Source organism: Triticum urartu, chromosome 6 (assembly GCF_003073215.2).
Source record: "Triticum urartu cultivar G1812 chromosome 6, Tu2.1, whole genome shotgun sequence".
NCBI classification, from domain to species: Eukaryota; Viridiplantae; Streptophyta; class Magnoliopsida; order Poales; family Poaceae; genus Triticum; species Triticum urartu.
The window spans coordinates 68,262,252-68,277,510 of NC_053027.1; positions in this window are offsets into that span (position 1 = coordinate 68,262,252).

The window sequence follows — 15,259 nt, forward strand, 5'->3', positions numbered from 1 at the left end:
AAGCTTGCAGGTGTACCCGGAGATGTTGTTAAGAAGAAGGTCTTCCCCTTATCTTTGAGGGGAGATGCAGCAACATGGTATAGGCTATGTGATGATATGAGGTCTTGGAATTACAAACGATTGAAATTGGATTTTTATCAGAAGTTTTATCCTATGCATCCTGTTCATCATGATCGCAATTATATATATAATTTTTGGCCTCGCGAAGGAGAAAGCATTGCCCAAGCTTGGGGGAGGCTTAAATCAATGTTATATTCATGCCCCAATCATGATCTCTCAAGAGAAATGATTATTCCAAATTTCTATGCTCGGCTTTCTGGTAACAATCGCTCCATGCTTGATACTTCTTGTGCTGGCTCTTTTATGATGAAGACTATTGAATTCAAATGGGATTTATTGGAAAGAATTAAACGCAACTCTGAAGATTGGGACCTCGACAATGGTAAGGAGTCAGGTATGACACCTAGTTTTGATTGTGTTAAATCTTTTATGGATACCGATATTTTTCGTAATTTTAGCACTAAATATGGACTTGACTCTGAGATTGTAGCTTCTTTCTGTGAATCTTTTGCTACTTATGTTGATCTCCCCAAGGAGAAGTGGTTTAAATATCATCCTCCCATAGAAGTAAAAGTAGCCGCACCTATTAAAGTTGAAGAAAAGACTATCACTTATAATGATTCTATTGTTCCTACTTCTTATGTTGAGAAACCACCTTTCCCTGTTAGGATAAAGGATCATGCTAAAGCTTCAACTGTGGTTCGTAAAAGCAATATTAAAACATATACACCTCCTGAGCAAGTTAAAGTTGATCCTAATATTGCTATTGTTAAAGATCTCTTGTCTGATAATATAGATGGGCATGTTATTTATTTCTGTGATGAAACTGCTAGAATTGCTAAACCCCGTGATAAAGATAAACCTAGACATGTGGTAGGCATGCCTGTTATTTCTGTTAAAATAGGTGATCATTGTTATCATGGCTTATGTGATATAGGTGCCTGTGCTAGTGCAATACCTATTAGCCTTTATAGAGAAATTATGCATGATATTGCACCTGTTGAGTTAGAAGATATTGATGTTACAATTAAACTTGCAATAGAGATACTATTTCACCAATGGGAATTGTTAGAGACGTTGATGTCTTGTGTGGGAAAACTAAATATCCTGTTGATTTTCTTGTTCTTGGTTCCCCACAAGATAGCTTTTGTCCCATTATATTTGGTAGACCCTTCTTAAATACTATTAATGCTACCATAGATTGCAAAAGAGATGTTGTTACTATCGGTTTAGATGATATGACTCATGAATTTAATTTTTCTAAATTTAGTAGACAACACCGTGAAGAAGAATTACCTAGTAAGGATGAAATTATTGGTCTTGCTCTATTGCCGTACCTCCTAGTGATCCTTTAGAACAATATTTGCTAGACCATGAAAATGACATGTTTATGAATGAAAGAAGGGAATTAGATGAAGTATTATTTAAACATGAACCTATTCTGAAAAACAACTTACCTGTTGAAATCCTAGGGGATCCTCCTCCATCCAAGGGTGATCCCGTGTTTGAGCTTAAACCGTTACCTGATACACTTAAATATGCTTATCTTGATGAGAAAAATATATATCATGTTATTATTAGTGCTAACCTTTCAGAACATGAAGAAGAGAGATTATTGAAAACTCTGAAGAAGCACCGTGCTGCTATTGGGTATACTCTTGATGATCTTAAGGGCATTAATCCCACTCTATGTCAACATAAAATTAATTTGGAAGAAGATGTTAAACCAGTTCGTGATCATCAACGCCGGCTGAATCCTAAAATGAAAGAAGTGGTAAGAAAGGAGATACTAAAGCTCCTTGAGGCAGGTATAGTTTATCCCGTTGCTTATAGTCAGTGGGTAAGCCATGTCCATTGTGTCCCTAAGAAGGGAGGTATTACTGTTGTTCCTAATGATAAAGATGAATTGATTCCTCAAAGAATTATTACAGGTTTGATACGTCTCCAACGTATCTATAATTTTTGATTGCTCCATGCTATATTATCTACTGTTTTGGACATTATTGGGCTTTATTATCCACTTTTATATTATTTTTGGGACTAACATATTAACCGGAGGCCCGGCCCAGAATTGATGTTTTTTGCCTGTTTTAGGGTTTCGAAGAAAAGGAATATCAAACGGAGTCCAAACGGAATGAAACCTTCGGGAACGTGATTTTCTCAACGAACAAGACCCGAGAGACTTGGACCCGACGTCAAGAAATAAAACAGGAGGCCACGAGGTAGGGGGGCGCACCCACCCCCACAAGGCACGCCCTCCACCCTCGTGGGCCCCCTGTTGCTCCACCGACGTACTCCTTCCTCCTATATATATCCACGTACCCCCAAACGATCAGAAACGGAGCCAAAACCCTAATTCCACCACCGTAACTTTCTGTATCCACGAGATCCCATCTTGGGGCCTGTTCGGGAGCTCCGCCGGAGGGGGCATCGATCACGGAGGGCTTCTACATCAACACCATAGCCCCTCCGATGAAGTGTGAGTAGTTCACTTCAGACCTACGGGTCCATAGTTAGGAGCTAGATGGCTTCTTCTCTATTTTTGGATCTCAATACAATGTTCTCCCCCTCTCTTGTGGAGATCTATTCGATGTAATCTTCTTTTTGCGGTGTGTTTGTTGAGACCGATGAATTGTGGGTTTATGATCAAGTCAATCTATGAATAATATTTGAATCTTCTCTGAATTCTTTTATGTATGATTGGTTATCTTTGCAAGTTTCTTTGAATTATCAGTTTGGTTTGGCCTACTAGATTGATCTTTCTTGCAATGGGAGAAGTGCTTAGCTTTGGGTTCAATCTTACGGTGTCCTTTCCCGGTGATAGTAAGGGCAGCAAGGCACGTATTGTATTGTTGCCATCGAGGATAACAAGATGGGATTTTCTTCATATTGCATGATCCTATCCCTCTACATCATGTCATCTTGCTTAAGGCATTACTCTGTTTTTAACTTGATACTCTAGATGCATGCTGGATAGCGGTCGATGAGTGGAGTAATAGTAGTAGATGCAGGCAGGAGTCGGTCTACTTGTCTCGGACGTGATGCCTATATACATGATCATACCTAGATATTCTCATAACTATGCTCAATCCTGTTAATTGCTCAACAGTAATTTGTTCACCCACCGTAGAATACTTATGCTCTCGAGAGAAGCCACTAGTGAAACCTATGGCTCCCGGGTCTATCTTCATCATATTAATCTCCTACTACTTAGTTATTTCCTTTGCTATTTACTTTGCCTTTATTTTACTTTGCATCTTTATCACAAAAATACCAAAAAAATATCTTATCATATCTATCAGATCTCACTCTCGTAACTGGCCTTATAGGGATTCACAACCCCTATTTGCGTTGGTTGTGAGGATTTATTTGTTTTGTGCAGGTACGAGGGACTCACGCGCAGCCTCCTACTGGATTGATACCTTGGTTCTCAAAAACTGAGGGAAATACTAACGCTACTTTGCTGCATCATCCCTTCCTCTTTGGGGAAAACCAACCCAGTGCTCAGAGGTAGCAAGAAGGATTTCTGGCGCCGTTGCCGGGGAGGTCTACGCAAAAGTCAACATACCAAGTACCCATCACATACCCTTATCTCCCACATTACATTATTTGCCATTTGCCTCTCGTTTTCCTCTCCCCCACTTCAGCCTTGCCGTTTTATTCGCCCTCTCCCTCTATCCTCCCTCTCTTTCCCGTTTGCCTCTTTTTGCCCACTTGCTTTTTATTTGCTTGTGTGTTAGTTTGCTTGCTTGTCATGATGGCTCAAGATAATACTAAATTGTGTGACTTCACCAATACCAACAATAATGATTTTATTAGCACTCCGATTGCTCCTCTTACCGATGCTGAATCTTGTGAAATTAATGCTGCTTTGCTGAATCTTGTCATGAAAGATCTGTTTTCCGGCCTTCCTAGTGAAGATGCCGCTTCCCATCTAAATAGCTTCGTTGATTTGTGTGACATGCAATAAAGAAAGATGTGGATAATGATATTGTTAAATTAAAGCTATTTCCTTTTTCGCTTAGAGATCGTGCTAAAGCTTGGTTTTCGTCTTTGCCTAAAAATAGTATTGATTCATGGAATAAGTGCAAAGATGCTTTTATCTCTAAGTATTTTCCTGGCGCTAAGATCATCTCTCTTAGAAACTATATTATGAATTTTAAGCAACTTGATCATGAACATGTTGCACAAGCTTGGGAGATAATGAAATTAATGATATGTAATTTCCCTACTCATGGTTTAAATTTGTGGATGATTGTTCAGAATTTTTATGTCGGATTGAATTTTGCTTCTAGAAATCTTTTAGATTCGGCCGCGAGAGGCACTTTTATGGAAATCACTTTAGGAGAAGCTACTAAACTCCTAGATAATATTATGGTTAATTATTCTCAATGGCATACTGAAAGATCTACTAATAAAAAGGTGTATGCGATAGAAGAAATTAATGTTTGAGTGGAAAGATGGATGAACTTATGAAATTATTTGCTAATAAGAGTGTTTCTTCTGATCCTAATGATATGCCCTTGTCTACTTTGATTTAGAATAATAATGAATCTATGGATGTGAATTTTGTTGGTAGGAACAATTTTGGTAACAACGCGTATAGAGGAAATTTTAATCCTAGGCCTTATCGTAGTAATCCCTCTAATAGTTATGGTAATTCCTACAACAATTCTTATGGAAATTATAATAAGATGCCCTCTGATTTTGAATCTAATATTAAAGAATTTATTACTTCGCAAAAGAATTTTAATGCTATGATTGAAGAAAAATTGCTTAAGATTGATGATTTGGCTAGGAATGTTGATAGAATTGCTCTTGATGTTGATTCTTTGAAACTTAGATCTATTCCACCTAAGCATGATATCAATGAGTCTCTCAAAGCCATGAGAATTTCCATTGATGAGTGCAAAGAAAGAACCGCTAGGATGCGTGCTAAGAAAGATGCCTTTATAAGAGCGCGTTCTTCTAGTTCCTATGAAAATAAAGATGAAGATCTAAAAGTTATTGATGTGTCCCCTATTAAATATTTGTTTTGCAATATGAATCTTGATAATGATGGGACTGAATATGTTCCACCTTTACCTAGAAGGCGCTCCAAGAATTCAGAATTTGTTGATCTTGATGCTAAATTTGATAAAAGTGGGATTGAAGAAGTTAAAACCCTAGATGTTGCTAAACCCACTATTATGGATTTCAAGGAATTCAACTATGAAAATTGCTCTTTGATTGATTGTATTTCCTTGTTGCAATCCGTGCTAAATTCTCCTCACGCTTGTAGTCAAAATAAAGCGTTTACTAAACATATCGTTGATTCCTTGATGCAATCTTATGAAGAAAAACTTGAATTGGAAGTTTCTATCCCTATAAAACTTTATGATGAGTGGGAACCAACTATTAAAATTAAAATTAAAGATCATGAATGCTATGCTTTATGTGATTTGGGTTCTAGTGTTTCCACGATTCCAAAGACTTTGTGTGATTTGTTAGGTTTCCGTGATTTTGATGATTGCTCTCTAAACTTGCACCTTGCGGATTCCACTACTAAGAAACCTATGGGAATAATTAATGATGTTATTATTGTTGCAAATAGGAATTATGTGCCCATAGATTTTATTGTTCTTGACATAGATTGCAATCCTTCATGTCCTATTATTCTTGGTAGACCTTTCCTTAGAACGATTGGTGCAATTATTGATATGAAGGAGGAAATATTAGATTCCAATTTCCATTAAGGAAAGGCATGGAACACTTTCCTAGAAATAAAATTAAATTACCTTATGAATCTATTATGAGATACACTTATGGATTGCCTATCAAAGATGGCAATACCTAGATCTATTCTTGCTTGTTATGCCTAGCTAGGGGCGTTAAACGATAGCGCTTGTTGGGAGACAACCCAATTTTATTTTTATTCCTTGACTTTTTTCTCCTGTTTGGTAATAAATAATTTATCTAGCCTCTGTTTTTTTGTGTTTTTGTGTTTAATTAGTGTTTGTGCCAAGTAGAACCGTTGGGAAGACTTGGGGAAAGTCTTGTTGAACTTGCTGTAAAAAACAGAAACTTTAGCGCTCACGAGAACTGCTGTAATTTTTACTTAGAAGTGATATTTAGTTAATTATTTTTGCAGATGATTAATAGATAAATTAATCATGTCCATAAATTTATTTTAGAATTTTTGGGGTTCCAGATCTTGTGCTAGCTACAGATTACTACAGACTGTTCTGTTTTTGACAGATTCTGTTTTTCGTGTGTTGTTTGCTTATTTTGATGAATCTATGGCTGGTAAAATAGTTTATAAACCATAGAGAAGTTGGAATACAGTAGGTATAACACCAATATAAATGAAGAATGAGTTCATTACAGTACCTTGAAGTGGTCTTTTACTTTCTTTCGCTAACGGAGCTCACGAGATTTTCTACTTTAAGTTTTGTGTTGTGAAGTTTTCAGGTTTTGGGTAAAGATTTGATGGATTATGGAACAAGGAGTGGCAAGATCCTAAGCTTGGGGATGCCCATGGCACCCCCAAGATAATATAAGGACAACTAAAATCCAAAGCTTGGGGATGCCCCGGAAGGCATCCCCTCTTTCGTCTACATCTATCAGTAACTTTACTTGGAGCTATATTTTTATTCGCCACATGATATGTGTTTTGCTTGGAGCGTCTTGTATTATTTGAGTCTTTGCTTATTAGTTTAACACAATCATACTTGCTGTAAACACCTTTTGAGAGAGCCATACATGATTTGGAATTTGTTAGAATACTCTATGTGCTTTGCTTATATCTTTTGAGTTATATAGTTTTGCTCTAGTACTTCACTTATATGTTTTAGAGCACGGTGGTGGATTTGTTTTATAGAAACTATTTATCTCTCATGCTTCACTTAGATTATTTTGAGAGTCTTAATAGCATGGTAATTTGCTTAAAATCCTAATATGCTAGGTATTCAAAGTAAGTAAAATTATCTTAAGAGTGTTTTGAATACTAAGAGAAGTTTGACGCTTGATGATTGTTTTGAGATATGGAGGTAATAATATCAAAGTCGTGCTAGTTGAGTAGTTGTGAAATTGAGAAATACTTGTGTTAAAGTTTGCAAGTCCCGTAGCATGCACGCATGGTAAACATTATGTGAAAAATTTGAAACATGAGGTGTTATTTGATTGTCTTCCTTATGAGTGGCGGTTGGGGACGAGCGATGGTCTTTTCCTACCAATCTATCCCCTAGGAGCATGCACGTAGTACCGAGGTTTTTGATGACTTGTAGAGTTTTTCAATAAGTATGTGAGTTCTTTATGACTAATGTTGAGTCCATGGATTATACGCACTCTCACCCTTCCATCCTTGTTAGCCTCTTCGGTACTGTGCATTGCCCTTTCTCACATTGAGAGTTGGCGCAAACTTCGCCGGTGCATCCAAACCCCGTGATATGATACGCTCTTTCACACATAAACCTCCTTATATCTTCCTCAAAACAGCCACCATACCTACCTATTATGGCATTTCCATAGCCATTCCGAGATATATTGCCATGCAACTTTCCATCATTCCGTTCATCATGACACATTCATCATTGTCATATTGCTTAGCATGATCATGTAGTTGACATAGTATTTGTGGCAAAGCCACCATTCATAATTCTTTCATACATGTCACTCTTGGTCCATTGCATATCCCGGTTCACCGCCGGAGGCATTCATATAGAGTCATCTTTTGTTCTAGTATCGAGTTGTAATCATTCAATTGTAAATAAATAGAAGTGTGATGATCATTATTTTCTAGAGCATTGTCCCAAGTGAGGAATAAAAAAAAAGACAAAGGCCATAAAAAAAGAGAAGCCCCCCCAAAAAAGAGAAAGGACAAATAAAAAAAGAAAAAGAAAAGGGCCAAAGAAAAAAAAGAGAGAAAAAGAGAGAAGGGACAATGTTACTATCCTTTGCCACACTTGTGCTTCAAAGTAGCACCATAATCTTCATGTTAGAGAGTCTCTTGTGTTGTCACTTTCATATACTAGTGGGAATTTTTCATTATAGAACTTGGCTTGTATATTCCAACAATGGGCCTCCTCAAGTGCCCTAGGTCTTCGTGAGCAAGCAAGTTGGATGCACACCCACTAGTTTCTTTTGTTGAGCTTTCATACATTTATAGCTCTAGTGCATCCGTTGCATGGCAATCCCTACTCCTTGCATTAACATCAATCGGTGGGCATTTCCATAGCCCATTGATTAGCCTCGTTGATGTGAGACTTTCTCCTTTTTGTCTTCTCCACATAACCCCCCTCATTATATTCTATTCCACCCATAGTGCTATGTCCATGGCTCGCGCTCATATATTGCGTGAAAGTTTATAGGTTTGAGATTACTAAAGTATGAAACAAATGCTTGGCTTGTCATCGGGGTTGTGCATGATGAGAGCATTCTTGTGTGATGAAAAATGAAACATCACTAAACTACATGATTTTGTAAGGATGAACTTTCATTGGCCATGTTATTTTGTGAAGACATAATTGCTTAGTTAGTATGCTTGAAGTATTATTATTTTTATGTCAATATGAACTTTTGTCCTGAATCTTTCAGATCTGAATATTCATACCACAATTAAGAAGAATTACATTAAAATTATTCCAAGTACCACTCCACATCTGTCGGGTGGTAGGTGCGACATATGCCAATGGGTGGCTTATCTTTGTGGGAACCAGTAAGACATCGCCGGTGCCTGGAAGCGGGATGAGGCGAAGACATGCACGCCGGCGAATCTTACCCAGCTTCGGGGCTCTCCGAGGAGATAACACCCCTATTGCTGCTCTGCGGGGTCTCCGCATGCTCACTAGATGAATCGAGTAGCTACACGACGCTCCTTGAGCTGTTTTTGGGGGGAGGAGGAAGAAGGGGCACGGTTAGCCTGCTTCTTCTCCTTGTATGATGTCTAGAACTAGCAGGGGGTCGAACCCTTTGCATGGGTGCTCCGGGGGGTTTATATAGGCCTACCCCCCGGGGGTACAATGGTAATCCGGCTGGGCGCGGGGCCTAGCCTTCTGTGACTGTGCTCACCGGCTCCTGCGCCGGCTGCTGGGGCCCGCCGACTGGTGGGTCCCGTCGGCTGCCAGCTCCTTGGTCAGCAAGCGGGCCCCAATGCCCCGGGCCTGGTCAGCGGCTGGTCACTGTGGCTTCATCTTGTTGACGTGAGCTTCATCGTGGTAAGCGCGGCTACAGTGCCGCCGCCTGCCGGACGATCGCTGTAGCCTTACCGCGTCTTGTCTCCTTAATGGGGCGTCTCCATCGAGGGAGGCGGCGAGCCGGCTGCAGGGAGCCTGCTCCGTCTTGGGCCGGATGGTTGGAAGCGTGGCCGCCTTCGGCCGTCTCTCTGCGCAAAGGGGCCCACCGCCTGTGGGCCGCGCTGGCGGCCCGTCGTGGGTGAGGCCAGGGTCAACATGGCAACAGTGGTGCGCCGAACGGGACATGCCTACCCCGTACGGCGCACTGTGCCAGGCGTGCCCTGGGATTCAAGGGTGGAAGGCTCTTCTGTAGCCACGCCCCGTCGTACCGCCGTTAGGTGGGTGCAAACTTTGTGGGTACGGTCTTGACTGCTTTGCGGGGAGCCGGCTCGAAGGAGTCGACCTTCTCACAGCCGGCTTCTTGGAGTCGGCCCTCTCATGAGGGTTAAAGTTGGACCGCCTTCCGAAAGCCGGCCTAGATCGTAGCCGGCTAGGGGAAGGCGGCCCTATGTCTTGGATTCTTGAGAGCCGGGCTGGCTCGTAGTTTTTGCAGAAGTGCCAGGGGAAGCCGGCTAGGCTACCCATGGCTATTTACTCCGACAGTAGTCCCCGAAGCTGATCGAGCTCCGAGGCGAACAAGGGGACGAGAAGCTTGGTCAGCTTCCTATGCTGAAGAGCCGGCTTCACGGGCGTACGCCGACTTCAGATAACCCCGCGTAGGCGGGAGGAGAGGGGGCCTGCATGCTGACCACGAGCCCTCTCGCGGCCACGTGGCGGCAGGATCCTGCGAGCGCACGCGTGCGATGGGACGCCGCCGCAGGCCCGCGCCCGCCACTCGCGAGCCTCGGTCCGGGCGCGGATCTCCTGTGGCCCACAGGGCCGCTCGCCTTCTCAAGGCAGTTTTCGTCTCGCCATTAAGGATCGGTAATCGCGGGGCGTGGGAATTGGGCGCGATCGACCCCCACGCTTCCCCACGCCATGCCTCCTCGGCTCCGCCACGTGAGCCTATAAGTAGGGGGAGGAGGGGGAGCGATAGAGGTTCGCGCGCTCCCTCCCACTCCGTCCCTCCTAACTCTCGTCTTCTTCCTCTCACTGCCGCCGCAGCCTCCCGTCTCAGCGCCGTCGCGTCTCCACGCCACCTCGCTCCCATGGCATTGTCCAGCTCCTGGGACGGCTCTAACGTCCATGAGGATCACGTGGAGTTCCTTCGCCAGACCCGGCGCCTGCCCGGCGCTGACCGCGTACAGGTCCGCCTGGCGCCCGAGAGGGAGATCTCGCCGGCGCCGGTGGAGGGCGAGCTGGTCGTCTTCCGCTCGCACTGCCTGCGCGGCTTCGGCCTCCCGACGAGCGGGTTTCTGCGTTCCTTCCTCGACTTCTACAACCTCTAGCCGCATCACCTCACGCCCAATGCGGTGATGCTGCTGTCGGCCTTCGTCTCCCTCTGCGAAGGCTTCTTAGGGCTGCTCCCCACGCTGGAGCTCTGGGGAGAGTTCTTCCAGAGCAAGCTCGGCACAGTCGTCGCCGGCGTGCCCGCCCCCTGCGGAGCCTTCATCGCCATGAGGAGGGCGAGCGAGAACAATCCGTTCCCGCCTATCCCCCTGATCCAGTCGGTAAAGGTCTGGCAGAGATCTTATTTCTATGTGAAGAACGTCGCCGAGCAGAAGACTACATCAACTTGCCGGCTTACGTAGCCGGCCCGCCGGCTGGGAGGCAGCCCTCGTGGAGCTTCTGATCCCGGTCGTTGTCTCTGGCCGGGAACGCCGCCATCTCCCGGCTTCGGGTGCTGATTCAGTCGGAAGGCTTGCGCGGGGCCGACTTGGTGGCCGCCTTCGTGGAGCGCCGGATCCTTCCTCTCCAGAGCCGGCCCCATATGATGTGTCAGATGAGCGGCCGCTTCGACCCAAGCCGGCTGAGCACATGGGAGATGCCCCACGCGGAGGTGGCGCTTATGGTCAACTATATTGCCAATTGCAAGCTCAGCGGGGACTGGCAGTACGGCAAGGCGCCGTATTCTCGCGCAAATCCTCCACCCGTGGTAAGTTTCTCTCTTTATCTTCTTCTTCGTAGTCAGCCGGCTTCGTGACGGCCGGCTTCTGACCAGCCGGTTCTCTGTGCAGAACCCTCTTCTTGCGCCGCCGGCCGGGTTGGTAGGGATCAAACGCCAGTACGCCCCCGACCGCACGGTGGATGATGTTGACGACCCGGACTTGGGGGCGGCTGCCATGGAAGACGCCGTCGTGGGGGACAGTGCCGAGCCCGGAGGCTCAAGGTTCACCGCGAGCTTCGAGGACTGGCCGGACGACTTTGAAGCCGAAGTCGCTCCGCGTCGCCAGCCGGCGGCTGACCAACAGGGCGCGGGCTCGTCCGTCGCGCCGGCTGCCGGCGGCGCGCAGAAGCGTCGGGCCGCTCTAGGCCTCTTCGGCAGTCGGTCGAAGAAGTCCAAACCTTCCGCCGCGGCGACGAAGCGAGAAGAGGCGGCTGCGAAGGCGGCCCGCTTCCGCAAGGCTGTGAAACAGCCCCAGGCGGTCTCGGCGTAAGTCTTTAATTGCTTTGCTGTAGTCTCGTCGTTGTTCTCTTTCCTTCGAATGTCTTCTTAACTTTTCTTCGCTTGCTGGACAGGGCGCCGCTTTCTCTTGAGCGGGGCCCGGGCGGCTCCGTCGTGGGGCCGGTTGGAGGGTCTTCGAGCTCCCGCCGCGTGGACCCCCGCACCGATCTTAGGGAGGCCACAGAGCGGAACGCCCGCGAAGCGCGGGAAGAGCGCGAGGCGGCGGAGAAGGCGGCCGCCCAGGTGGCAAAGGGGCAGGCTGAAGTGGTAGCCAAGGCCCAGAGGGAGGCGGCTCCCGCAGAGACGAAGGCGGAAAGCTCGCGCAGCCAGCCTGCGCTGCTCGCCGTTCCTCTCCGAGCCGTGGCCCCCGACACCCCGTTGTCCTTGGCGGAGGAGATCATCCAAGACCCGCCGCTGTTGGAGAGGGAGGAGGACCCCGTGGCCTTGGCGAGGAGAGCGCCGCCTGCGGCGCCAACCGGAGCGGGCCAAGGCGGTCAATCGTCAGCGACGCCAGAGGAGCCGGCCGGAGATGAGCCGGAGAGCAGGGCCGGCCTCAAGGTGCAGCTGGCGACAGGCCGGCATGCTGGAGGAGGCGCTGCTCCGCCGGAGTTGCGCCGAGCCGCGGGCGCAGGCCAGCCGGCTGGAGATCTGGAGGCGGCCAGCGCCGCCGTGTCCGAGCGGACTCCCAGCGGGGGGACCAGCGAGCTGGATGCGGCGGCTCAAGGGGTCCGGAGCCGGCTACAAGCTCAAGCCGCCCTACTGCAACAGCTCAACCAAGAGTTCATATCGATGCGAACCACTATCCGGGTGAGTCCTTCGCTCTTGGCTGCTTTGCTTTCTTGATTTCTTCCGTGGGGGCGCGTCAGCGCTCCCACTGGGTGTAGTCCCCGAGATTCGGGCCGACTGCTGCGCAGTCGGGTCGGATCTTTCTCGACGGCCACCTTACTTTGCTTTCTTTCTAAACTTTCAGGAATACCACAACCTTCGTGCTGCCGCCTTCGACTCCCAGGCTCGAGAGTTGAGCCGGCGGACCGACGACCTGGCCGACAGCCGAAGTAAGTACTTGGTTTCGTCTGTCTCCTGCGGGGGCGCGTCAGCGCACCCACTGGGTGTAGTCCCCGAGATCCGGGCCGATTGCTGTGCAGTCGGGTCGAATCTTTCTTGACGACTCTTTTCTTATCGATTTTTCTTTGTCTTCAGGGGCCAACGCCGACTTGAGGAAGGAGCTTGGCGAAGCGAAGGCCGCCCTTTACACCAAAGAGGCCGAGTGCGCTGCCTTGGCCCAGGAACAGGATGGCCTGGCCAAGAAGCTGGCCGACCAAGAGGAAAACCACAAAGCGGCTCTGCAGGTGGCGCGGGAAAGTGAAGCCACCTTGCTAGCGGAATATGAGATGGAGGCGGCGAGCTGGTCTGAGACCCGGCGAGCTCTGGACGAAGGCTTCGGCCGGATTGAAGACTTGATCGACGGTAAGCTGCCTTCCTCGGCCCTCTCCTGCCACTTGCTGCTTGGGTTTTTTGACTTATCTTGAGCTCTTGCTTGTTGTTTCTTGCAGATTACTTCCCAGGCTACTCCGCCTTCGCCGCCCAAAGCATTGAGGCCCATCGCGAGGCGCGCCGGCAAGCGGGGGCCGACATCGCGCCGGATGCAAACCGGACCCTTGAGGAGCAGCTTCTGGCCGTCCAGGCACGGTTGCAGCCGGCTCATCGGATGCTTCGCCGGCTCCAACGTGCCGGGGCGCAAGTGCTGGCCGCCCTCTGGCCCGGCGAGACGATCCCCCGCACTCCGAGCCGAACTGCCGACTGGCTGGAAGTCGCAGTTGGTCGCTTCGAAGCTTGGAAAGCGTCAGCGGCCCGCCTCGGAGCCGGGCGGGCGTTGGAATTCGTCTGGGCTTGGTACCCAGGGCTGAGCCTGGACGAGCTGCGCACTTGGCGGATGGAGGCCGATGCGGAGCTGGAGGCGGTGAGGCCGGCTATCGCCCAGCGGGCTTCAACGATCGCCGAGTGCACCGACATCAGCGTTTTCGCACCCGAAATCGATGATGACGGTGTCGCGCAGCCGGAGGAGTGGTTCGGGCTGAACCCGGCGGTGGGCGAGGACTCGGCGGAGGAGATCGCCTCCAGCGATGAGGGCGAAGAAGACGAAGACGACGACGGCGGAGACGTCGAGCCGGCTGGTGGAACAACCAGCCGACCTCAGGCCGACCGTGCCTCCAGCAACGAGGCGCGTGGAAGCACGCCCTCTGCGGGAGGCGGTGACCAAGCCGAAGTTCGTCAACCGGCCGCTCCTTCAGCCGGCGCGACTGTCTCCGCCAACCAGTCGGCCGCTCCGCCAGCTTGACCTGCCGTCTTTATCTTTCCTGCTTTGTTGTCTTTGAACAATCTTTTGTTAAGTTTCGCAGTTCCACCCACTGGGGGTGTATCCAAACTATGTTGAATGCTGGCCTCTAGGAGGTCTTTTTGTGTAAATATTATCATGTGCATGTTTGGTTTCCATTCGCGTATGCTTGTTTATCCTTAGGCTTTTTCCTTTGCCGCCTTCCCTCTTTGGGAGGCAAGTACTTGAGCTTTCTTGGATTTAAAGTAAAGTGAATGGAAACCGGCCGCCCGGCTACTCTGGTAGCCGGTCGGTGGTGCGGGAAAAACCGACTTTGTTATATTAGTCCGTTAGTCCCTAGCCGTTTTTCGTGTGGGCGGTCGTTCCTGCCTTTAACCCTTGCCAGCCGGACAGCCGGTTCTTCGAACTGCGACTTTTGGCAAGGGAAGGCTTGAGAGCCGGCACACTACTTGTCTGACTGCGGGTAGGACTTCTAATATAACTTCAGTTGGCCAGTCCCCGAGCCGACTAGTCGGACTCGGTGCCGGACGGAATAAGTAAATGATACGACAAGCATGATATTTCATTCATAAATAAGGGATGGCAGTCCCCGAGCCTTCCTCGGGGAGCCTATTGTCTTGTACTTAATACAAAAGTTAGCGCGATACATACTGCCTTTCAACTGTAAAATCTTCGAAGGAGGTTGGCATTCCATGGTCGTTCCGACTCCTTGCCGGAGTCGTCTCTCTTGCGTGCCTTCGGCTTCTGTGCGTCGATCAGGTAGTAGGAGTCGTTGCCTAGAGCTCTGCTGATGACAAAAGGGCCTTCCCAAGGGGCTGAGAGCTTGTGCTGGCCGGCTGTTTGCTGAATCAGCCGGAGCACAAGGTCGCCCTCTTGGAAAGATCTTGGCCTGACCTTCCGGCTGTGGTAGCGGCGCAAACCCTGCTGGTAAATTGCAGACCGGCTGAGAGCTAACAGCCGGCTTTCTTCCAGCAGGTCGACGCCGTCTTCTCGTGCTTCCTTGGCCTCCGCTTCCGTGTACATGGTTACTCGAGGCGAGTCGAATTCGATGTCAGTTGGGATGACCGCCTCGGCACCATACACAAGGAAGAAAGGGGTGAAGCCGGT